We start from the raw sequence: 11,562 nt of genomic DNA, 5'->3' as shown, positions 1-11,562 counted from the left end.
TAATCAACATCACATCAAGACTTGACTAAAAATAGTTCCAACAATAGTGATGATTTCTTGTATGTCAGCATGACGATACTGAGACCTGTAAAAGAATAAGCAGGCACTGAAGTTAACCTTAAATTAAACACCCATGCAACTGACCTAGAACATTGGTCGCAACACCAAAAACACTTGTTTCAATATCTGATGACACAATCCAGCAGGCACTGAATTAAAAGAGAATGTATAAAAAATCTATATGCCGGGCTGTATCAATAATAGCATGGATAATCAAAATGAACAAAAATTATATCCCAGGCTAAGTGAATGAATAACATAACTGTTGGGTAAGCATGTCAAACCTGAACATTAGGACATTAGTCAAACAAAAGTACGCTATCACAACTTGGTCATAATACAATGTTTGTACCACTGGACTTCACACTGGTTGCCCAAAAATTGTGCCATTCCAGGACAACAGCATAATTATGAAACAAATAGTTACTACAACACAGAAGGCTTACTGTTGTACCGTCTACACTGATATACCATAATTTAAAAACATAACAGGTAGCTAGGCATTAAATACAATACACTTAACATCTGGGTACTAGGAAAAAATCACTAACATCACAACATGTAAACTGACCTAGAAATTAACACCCTTGATGCCACTACAGTCTACACTGGATATTTGTTTGAACCCATCAACACTATACCCAATACATCTGAGTAGACTGACCTGTAAATTCACATCACTAGTATACAGTGATAATTGATAACTACAAAAACAACAATTGCAATAATACAATTCTTCCGTACGTCAACTGACGTGAAATTCATGACGCTCGATACCGAGACCTGTAAAAGAATAAGCAGGCACTGAAGTCAACCTTAAATTAAACACACATGCAAACTGACCTTGAACATCGGTCGCAACACCAAAGACACCTGTTTCGATATCTGACGAAGCAATCCAGCAGGCACTGAATTAAAAAGAGAATGTGCAAAAAATCAATATGCCAAGCTGTACCAATAAAAGATGGATAATCAAAATGACCTGCATACACAGGCAGGTCATTTTGATTATCCATCCTTTATTGGTACAGCCTGGCATATTGATTTTTTGCACATTCTCTTTTTAATTCAGTGCCTGCTGGATTGTTCCGTCAGATATCGAAACAGGTGTCTTTGGTGTTGCGACCGATGTTCCAGGTCAGTTTGCATGCGTGTTTAATTTAACATACATGTCCAGATTTATCATTAATAATCCTTCAGTTTTCTATCTCATCCTACTGTTCTACACCTTCTAGTAGACATATCCTCTACTTTCCTGTAGTTTCTACACCTATGGTACAGAGCTTCACAGTCCCACAGGACTATTTAAAGCTTTCTTCACCTGCCCCACAGTTATGCTGCACCTATAGGATTATCCCACATCTTCCGATACATTCTACACCTTTAATACCCTTAACTCTCTACCTGTTGGACTATCCCATACCGTCCGATACACTCTACACCTTTAATACCGCAACCTGTTGGATTATCCCACACCTTTCGATACATTCTACACCTTTTTGATATCCCTAAATCACTGCCACCTCACCTGTTGGATTATCCCACACCTTCCGATACATTCTACACCTTTTTGATATCCCTAAATCACTGCCACCTCACCTGTTGGATTATCCCACACCTTCCAATACATTCTACACCTTTTTGATACCCCTAAATCACTGCCACCTCACCTGTTGGATTATCCCACACCTTCCAATACATTCTACACATTTTTGATACCCCTAAATCACTGCCACCTCACCTGTTGGATTATCCCACACCTTCTGATACATTCTACACCTTTTATACCGCAACCTGTTGGATTATCTCACACCTTCCGATACATTCTACACCTTTAATACTCCTAAATCCCTTACACCTCACCTGTTGATTATCCCACACCTTTCAATACATTCTACACCTTTTTGATACCCCTAAATCACTGCCACCTCACCTGTTGGATTATCCCACACCTTCTGATACATTCTACACCTTTCATACCGCAACCTGTTGGATTATCCAAACTGGGATATTACTACAGCTGGTGCAGAACTGTGGAACTGCAGAACTGTTGGACTTTGGGTGTATAAAAGGCATCAGAAGGTTTTGGAAAATACCACAGCTGAGGTGTAAAGTCACGGAACTGCAGAACTGTGGCATATTTCAGTTTCACAGGTGTAGTATGTATTGGAAGGTATGGAATGGCTGGGATCAGCCTGACACTTTAAGAGTGCAGGACTGAAGGAATGCTGCAGGAAAGTAGAGGACTTTGTTCGGCATACCTGGTCCTACCTGTCAAAATGAACTAAAAAATATATATCCCATATGCAGGTTATGTGAGTAACATAACTGTTGGGTAAGCATGTAAACCAGAACATTAGGTCATTGGTCAAACAAAAGTACGCTATCACAAACTGGTCACTGATAATTGATAACTACAAAAAGAACAATTGCGATAATACAATTCCTCTGAACGTTAACTGACCTGAAATTCATGACACCTGTATCTTTGTTCTTGCATGGTCTCAACTTACATATGTACCATGATCACATTCAACTGCTAGTGGATAAACCAGTATGACCAGATGGCCTGCAAAAACCAACAAGCAGGTGTTAAATACAATACACCTAAAGCCTGGAATATGAAAAATATTATATAAGCATTATTTCCACACTGATATAGTAATAGATTATAGGACGTTGTGGAACTTGCCTAAATGTGTAAACTTGAACATGAGGACAACTGCATAATCTGGACACTTGGAATTGTCCAATACCTGATGAACAAGTTAGTACTAATGACATTCACTTCAACATTTTATCCCAGCTGGGTGAATCTCTTGTAACTGAGTAAAAAGGTGTTTATTTTCCACCTGCAACCGAAGTTCTACATTTCGATCTGTGGTTGAGTGTACATAAATTGACCAGGAAAATCAGTATGCCATAGGGGTATGGAAATGGTTCCTTTCCTTCTGTTGTGACATTACTTACAGCTGACTGGTAAATGATCATCGATGTCCCCATGGACCCCAACAATGAGTATACCAATAACTTCACTGTAGCGTTATGACTGATCAGTAATTCTCATATAAATCCTAACCACACGAGCACATGTCACAGTTCCAATTAAAGTACAATCACGTGCCCCAAATTACATCATGGCCTAATATGATTACAAATGATTACAATCAAGTTATAACAATACACATATATCAGTCAGTCCAAGTCCTCCACATCTCCCCTTTAAGTCCGATACCGTTGTGGGAGTACAATAGCAGTACCAGTCTGGGATCTGGTCATTATTTCTGAGCCTCTTGTAATCCTTCTACTTTGCCGACCAGCAGGTAGCTGATGGTTCTCAGTATTACTATCTTCAGGTGCTTGCAAGTTCTCGGTGCTTCTGGCTTGCGGTACATTTGGTAGAAGCCTAAGATGTTGTTGGTTTTTTCGGATAGTACCAGATGGCGTATCAACCAAGTAACTCCTCGGAGCTGGTGCTGATGACACTATTCTTCCCCTAGTAGCCTCATTCCCTGATGTGACCCACACCTCACTGTCATCTGGGATAAGTGGTATTTCAGTTGCACGGTGACGTCTGTCGTAATCTCTCTTCTGTTTGCCCTTGAACTGTTGGTTTGCAGTTTTAAATTGTGGCAAATAACTCCATTGTGGAAAGAGGTGCTGGTCTGGTCTGTTAGTGGGAGAAGGGTTCTAAGCTTTCGACCCATTAAAAGCTCACCAGGGCTGAGGTTGCACCAGGGCTGAGGTTGCACCAGGGCAAAGGAGTACTCCAGTAGCTCAGTAAGGCTTGGCATATGTCTTCTGATTTATTGAGCAATTTCTTTACAGTTTGCACCGACCTTTCCACCTGACCATTGCTCTGTGGAAACAGAGGACTACTGGTTATATGCTGAAATTGATAAGACTTGGCGAAATCTGAGAATTCATGAGAACTATACTGGGGCCCATTATCACTTCTAACGATTTCCGGGATGCCATGTCTGGCAAAAATATTTTTCAATGCAGCAATAGTGCATGTGGATGTGGTAGAATTCATTTTCACTACCTCCGGATACCGTGAAAAATAATCAATGACTACCAGGTAATGTTTCTTCTGAAATTCAAAGAAATCGGTCCCTACAACTTGCCATGGATAATCAGGCAGAGAGGAAACGATCAGTGGTACTCGCCTAACCGTGCTGTGTTGTATACATACCTGGCATTGTTGCACTTTATGAACAAGCTGTTTGGACAAGCCTGGCCACCAAACTGCAGACTTAGCTCTCATGCGACACCGCTCAATCCCTTGATGACCGTCATGAATCTTCTCGATGGTTTCTTTCTGCAATGCATGAGGTACAACGATGCGATCATTGTATAATAAAAGGTCATCGCACAAAGTGAGTGAGTATCTAACCTCCCAGTAAGGGTTTAGTGTTGGTTCTACCTCATGTTTGCTAGGCCAGCCATTCTGGCAGTACCACCTAACCCTGGAAAGGGTTGAGTCAGACTTTTGACCACTAACATAAACTGCTAACCTCTGCTTGCTAGCTGGAAGGGATGATATCACAGTACTAGCCAAAAGCTCTGCATCGTCTTGCAAAGAGTCATCCTCCATGGGAGTTGCTGGAGAAGTAGGTGCTCGCGATAGTGCATCAGCAGCATATAACAGCTTCCCTGGAATATGAACAACAGTATAGTCATATTTGGCCAGGCGTAAACAAAACCTTAGTATCCGTGGGGGTAAGCAGTCCAAATGCTTTGTGTTAAGTAATGGGACCAACGACTTATGATCAGTCTCTATGAGAAAGTTGCTGCCTAAAAGGTAATCACTGAACTTTGTGCAAGCCCATGTAACAGCCAGTGCCTCCTTCTCGATTTGCGCATATCGTTTTTCAGTTTCTGATAATGCCCTGGAAGCATAAGCCACTGGTCGCCAATTATTGGCCATACGCTGGAGCAACACTGCTCCTAACCCATAAGAAGAAGCATCAGCTGAAATCTTGGTTTGCCCACCGGGCTGGTACAAAGCAAGAATGGTAGGCTTAGTCAATTCCTCTTTTATCTTAGCAAATGCTGTGTCTTGGTCTGGTCCCCATACCCATGCTCGCTTGGGACTTAACAAGCCACGGAGTGGATGTGTGAGATGTGCAAGATGGCATGAAAACTTTCCCAGTTGATTTGCTAGCCCCATGAACCTACGAAGTTCAGAAACATTCTGGGGCGACTTCATATTGAAAATAGCTGCTGTTTTGTCTGGGTCAGCTTTTATGCCATCTTTGTTAATAATATGGCCAAGAAATTTCACATCACTGACACTGAACTTACATTTAGTTTTATTCAGTGACACTCCTGCAGCTTTTATCCATTCCGGCGTTGCCGTTAACCTCTTGTCATGCTGATCTTGGGTGGTGCCAAACACCAAGACATCATCCATTTGGCAGACTACTCCTTCCAACCCTTCCAGTATTTTACTCATCCTGAGCTGAAACAATTCAGGGGCACATGAAATCCCAAATGGGAGCTTATTGAAGAGGTAGCGCCCATAAGGTGTTATGAAGGTTGTTAGTGGGCGGGATGCTTCTGCTAATGGTATCTGCCAAAACCCACTGTTGGCATCAATTTTACTGAATATGGCGGCACCTGAAAGTTGAGCTAAGGTGTCATCTACCTTGGGTATCGGAAAGACCTCACGCAAAACACTTTCATTTAAGACCTTGAGGTCGACACATATCCGGACATGCCAACTCGTTTGGGCACGACCACCATCCCAGCACACCATGAAGTGGGATTAGTGACTTGGAAATAACCCCATTGGTCTCCATGCGACCAAGCTCCTGACGTACTTTCTCTCGTAGTGGGATTGCCACATTTCTGGGAGTACATAGAGAGTATGGAGTAGCATCATCTTTAAGCTTTATGGTATACTTGTCACCTAACGTGCCTAAACCTCTGAATAACGTTGGGTATTGTGTGTGGACAGTCTCTGAATAACAAGACACTGAATCCATTCTGTGTAGCAGACTTAGGGACATAATTGCAGGGAGACCAAGCAAGTTGGTCTTCAAGCCACGAACAACATACAGTGTTTGAGTTGAGGACTTCTGTCCATGGTGCAGAGTAGCTTGGAACTGGCCTATTACATCAAGGTGTTGATTGGCAGGGCCTTGTAAGGATTTCTTGGGTTTCTGAAGGACTGTTTGTGGCAACAGTTTGTATGTGTCCTCAGTAATGGCAGTTGCTTCTGCTCCAGTGTCTAGCTTAAAAGTGGCTTCTGTGTGCTCGATTGAAACAGTGGATCTCCATGAGGATGCATGTATTTCCGATGTAACTGCATCAAGAAATGCAGTATCCAAACTGAGCTCATTGCTGACATCAGTGTCTAGTGTGACCTCATCTTCCTCGGCTGTGCTATCACCTACTTCTGGTTCCATGGTTAACTCATTGGTTGGGAGCCTCACGGTGGTTGAGAAACACTGGCTAGCAAAATGACCTTTTTTCTTGCACCTTTTGCAAGTGACTCCACTTGCAGGACACTGGGTTCCCTGCGGATGGGTAGCTTTGCCACATCGGGAACAGGATTTCCCACCTTGAGAATGAGCCCTGCTAGTTATACCATCATTTCTGTGGAAGTGGGAACCCTTCCTATAGTGTGGAGGACGTCTACTTATGTTAGCTAGATCTACTGAAGGTCGGGTACTGGAGGAATCTTGCAGCTGGCTGGTGTGTTGCTTCACAGCTTCACTCTGCCTCACTAATTTCATGGCTTTAGCCAAATTCAACTCGGAGTCCATCTGTAAGCGTTGGGATAACCCCGCGTCACGAATGCCCACAACCAGCCTATCGCGTAGCATTTCTTCCTTCAGATTGCCATAGTTGCATGAATCTATTAGACGAAACAGAGCTGTAATATACTCTTCGGCTGTTTCATCAGGTAATTGATTTCTTCGATTAAATCTTGCTCGTTCAAAAATGACGTTCTTTCGCACCTTGAAGTATTCGTCAAACTTGGCCATGACGTCGCCGTACTTTGCCCTCTCCTCCGTGGAAATATTAGTCGAGGAAAGAACATCATCTGCTTCCTCCCCTAGACAATAAAGTAAGGTGCTAACTTGGCGTTCTTCATCCTTTGAAGCTGCGAGGCCTGAAGCATGAAAATACTGTTCGAATCTTCGTTTCCATTTGGACCATTCATCTGGACGCTTGAAATCAAACGGGTTGGGCGGCTGTAGTTGAAACGCCATCCCACTCCTGTCACCATGTAGCGTTATGACTGATCAGTAATTCTCATATAAATCCTAACCACACGAGCACATGTCACAGTTCCAATTAAAGTACAATAACGTGCCCCAAATTACATCATGGCCTAATATGATTACAAATGATTACAATCAAGTTATAACAATACACATATATCAGTCAGTCCAAGTCCTCCACATTCACAAGTTGGAATAAATTTCCTTTCAACGTGTGGTGGAATGAATTTCCTTTCAACATCTGGTGGACATGTCCAAAAACCCTATCGCACAAACACGGTGAATCAGTGTGTGGCGATGTGACACGTTGCACAGACTTCACTCCTCGTTTCGTTAGCATTCAAGACCGGCATATATCATAGAGTCCCTCAGTATTCTTGACTCTTACTTTTTCAAGCGTTGCTCAAGCGATGTAGTTTCTCACGAGGGGCTCGAGTTTCTCAGTAAAGTCGAGCCGATTGAAGTACGCCTCACCATCTAGTTACATTCTTAAACCATTCAATTTAAAACCACGTATCACGAGTGTCCGCTTAAGGTAATTAGGGACTTTCCACGAGATTTCACCTAAATAGATCACGTGTTAGTTGTCAATCCGGTGGATTCTGGTGGTATACATGGTTCAACAATGCGGTAAGTGTACATAATATTATGCTGTCGATAATTGTTTGTGCACTGCTAAACTAAGTTATTTTTGTGTAATAAGTATGCTTGAGGAAGGGTCTGGGGGACGACACTAATGTTTTGACAGCAGGTGATGATGGCCAGGCAAAGAACTGCGAGAAGAACTACTGTGATAGTGTGATAGTAGGGAAAAATTCCCACCCCTATAGCTCTGCCTAGGGGCATTATCTACAGCTACTGTATTATGTTGCCGATATGTACATCCAGGCCAAGAATAAAGGTGAAAGTGGTAGTAAGGCTCAATCCTATTATTCTGCTGAACAGGCAAGGGAGTCTGGGACTCTGGGGGCATGCTCCCTCAGGAAAGTATAAGTACTACAACTTTTTTGTTTTAATTGCTTCATCAAGTATAAAAATTTCAGTCAAAAGGTGATGATCGAGGCACTGGTCTTATGCACTGGTTGGAGTGGTTGTATCGATACTGCACTGTGGCAACCTTGAGGGGTTAGTGCTGGCATTATCCTTGGCAATACTATTCCATCTCCCCGAGTCTTGATGCTTGAGTCCTCCATTCCTTTCTCTGCTGCTCCAATCCTGAAGTTGTGACCACAGTCAAAAGGTGACGATCGAGGCTCTGGTCTTGCATCTATACTGTACTGCAACACCCTTGAGGGGTTAGTACCGGCATTGTCCATCGCAATACTGTTCCATCTCCCATATACAAGTCTTGATGATTGAGTCCTCTATTCCTTTCTCTGCTGCTCTAATCCTGAAGTTGTGACCAAAATAATAAAAAATGGTTATAACATGATAAATGATTATGGTGATAACAATTACCAATGTATTTATAGCTGTGTAGCAACTGTAAACTAATTAGTCACGTGCAAGTTTAATTAGGTGTCTGAAGCATTTAACATGCACAGATATGAGATATATTCGTCACATGCAGGCAGTAAGGATAGATTTACTCTAATAGAACAGTCATACTACACCATAAATTCATACTTCCGAATTTACGGTGTTATGAAACAATCATTATTATGTATGGATTTTACTGACTCTCCAAGATAATATTCTGCATTAACGTTAATTGCTCATGTCCAAAAAAAATTACCTTTTAAATCAAATGTAGAGTCTATCACTGACAAAAATGTGTGATATCCACCCCAAAAACACCTTCGCTGTAAAAAAGGCGCGCCCAAGAAACTACAAGTACCTGGAACCCAATGTAAAAAAACAAAAAGAAAACAGCTCAGCTGAAGTGAAAAGTAACTGGTAACTTAAAGAGCTGATATCTGAAGCGGCCAAGAATACAATTACTAAAGTTTAATCCATGCAAGAACACCTTGGCTATAAAACAGATGTGTACATGAAAGTAACTGGCAACTGAAATGGCTGATATCTGAAGCGGCCAAGAATGAATGGTCATATACAACTAATTCAAAAATTTAACACTGAACCTTTATAATTTGGCTGTGTTCTATATTCACTCTTGCTGCACCATAAAGTAATTTCTTTTAACTCTAATTGGCTGGTAATTTGGCTGCCTTTTTTTGCTCTATTATACTGACTATTAAAAGATGCGGCCAAATTACCAGCCAATTAGAGTTAAAAGAAATTACTTTACGATGCAGCAAGAGTGAATATAGAACACAGCCGAATTATAAAGGTTCAGTGTTAAATTTTTGAATTAGTTGTATATGACCATTCATTCTTGGCCGCTTCAGATATCAGCCATTTCAGTTTGCCAGTTACTTTCATGTACACATCTGTTTTATAGCCAAGGTTTTCTTGCATGGATTAAACTTTAGTAATTGTATTCTTGGCCACTTCAGATATCAGCTCTTTAAGTTACCAGTTACTTTTCACTTCAACTGAGCTGTTTTCTTTTTGTTTCTTTACATTGGGTTCCAGGTACTTGTAGTTTCTTGGGCGCGCCTTTTTTACAGCGAAGGTGTTTTTGGGGTTGATATATAATACACATGTGACCGGATTTGTGAAAAGGGGCCTTCCACACATCCAATTTGCCAACTTTGACAATTGATAACTTCAGATTGGAAAGAGCTATTGCCTTGAAATTTGGGCAGTGGTGATTTCTTTGCAGCTGAACTCTCTAAAAGGTAATTTCTTCTAGCTTATATCTCTACAGGGAGATTTGTTTGTAGCTGAACTATCTACAAGGTAATTTCTTCTAGCTGATCTCTCTACAGGGAGATTTGTTTGTAGCTGAACTATCTACAAGGTAACTTCTTCTAGCTGATCTCTCTACAGGGTGATTTGTTCGTAGCTGAATTCTGTACAGGTGATTTGTTTGCAGTTGAGCTCTTTACAAAATGGTTTCTTTGTAACTGAACTCTCTACAAAGTAACTTCTTGTAACTGATCTTTCTACAGGGTGATTTGTTTGTAGCTGAACTATCTACAAGGTAATTTCTTCTAGCTGATCTCTCTACAGGGTGATTTGTTTGTAGCTGAATTCTGTACAGGTGATTTGTTTGCAGCTGAGCTCTTTACAGAATGGTTTCTTTGTAGCTGAACTCTCTACAAGGTAACTTTTCTAGCTGATGTCTCTACAAGGTGACTAGTTTGTAGCTGAACTCTCTACATGGTGGTTTCTTTGTAACTGAACTCTCCACAAGGTAACTTCTTCTAGCTGATCTTTCTACAGGGTGATTTGTTTGTAGCTGAACTCTCTACAAGGAAACTTCTTCTAGCTGATCTCTCTACAGGGATATTTGTTTGTAGCTGAACTCTCTACAGTTGATTTGTTTTAAGCTGAACTTTCTAAATGATGGTTTCTTTGTAGCTGAACTCTCTACAAGTTAACTTCTTCTAGCTGATCTCTCTACAGGGTGATTTGTTTGTAGCTGAATTCTGTACAGGTGATTTGTTTGCAGCTGAGCTCTTTACAGAATGGTTTCTTTGTAGCTGAACTCTCTAAAAGGTAACTTCTTCTAACTGATCTTTCTACAGGTCAATTTGTTTGTGGCTGAATTTTCTACAGGGTGATTTCTTTGCAGCTGAACTCTCTACTTGGTGGTTTCTTTGTAGCTGAAGTATGTACAAGGTAATTTCTTCTAGCTGACCTCTCTACAGGGTGATTTGTTTGTAGCTGAATTCTGTACAGGTGATTTATTTGCAGCTGAACTCTAAACAGAATGGTTTCTTTGTAGCTGAACTCTCTACAAGATAACTTTTCTAGCTGATGTCTCTACAAGGTGACTAGTTTGTAGCTGAACTCTCTACATGGTGGTTTCTTTGTAACTGAACTTTCTACAAGGTGACTTCTTCTAGCTGATCTTTCAATAAGGTGATTTGTTTGTAGCTTCACTCTCTACAAGGTAACTTCTTCTAGCTGATCTCTCTACAGGGATATTTGTTTGTAGTTGAACTCTCTACAGTTGATTTGTTTTAAGCTGAACTTTCTAAATGATGGTTTCTGTGTAGCTGAACTCTCTACAAGTAAACATCTTCTAGCTGATCTCTCTACAGGGTGATTTGCTTGTAGCTGAACTATCTACTAGATAACTTCTTCTAGCTGAACTCTCTAAATGGTGATTTGTTTGTAGCTGAATTCTGTATAGGTGATTTGTTTGCAGCTGAGCTCTTTAAATAATGGTTTCTTTGTAGCTGAACTCTCTCAAGGT

General features: G+C 41.1%; 1 long non-coding RNA gene across 2 annotated transcripts in view; it reads right to left on the bottom strand.

Moving 5' to 3' along the window:
• The window catches only part of LOC136247164 (uncharacterized), a 37,911-nt gene continuing 26,349 nt past the window's right edge, over positions 1-11,562 (bottom strand). For both annotated transcript variants that reach the window (XR_010697135.1, XR_010697136.1), the window contains exons 2-6: positions 2,525-2,629; positions 1,230-2,474; positions 632-843; positions 145-209; positions 1-85 (exon numbers count right to left, since the gene is read on the bottom strand). This is a non-coding gene — a long non-coding RNA (uncharacterized lncRNA). The remainder of the gene's footprint in view (positions 86-144; positions 210-631; positions 844-1,229; positions 2,475-2,524; positions 2,630-11,562) is intronic.

The sequence above is a fragment of the Dysidea avara genome, chromosome 2 (assembly GCF_963678975.1).
Source record: "Dysidea avara chromosome 2, odDysAvar1.4, whole genome shotgun sequence".
Lineage (NCBI taxonomy): Eukaryota > Metazoa > Porifera > Demospongiae > Dictyoceratida > Dysideidae > Dysidea > Dysidea avara.
Note: the sequence above shows the minus strand (reverse complement) of the source record. Positions and strands in the feature narration are given on the sequence as shown.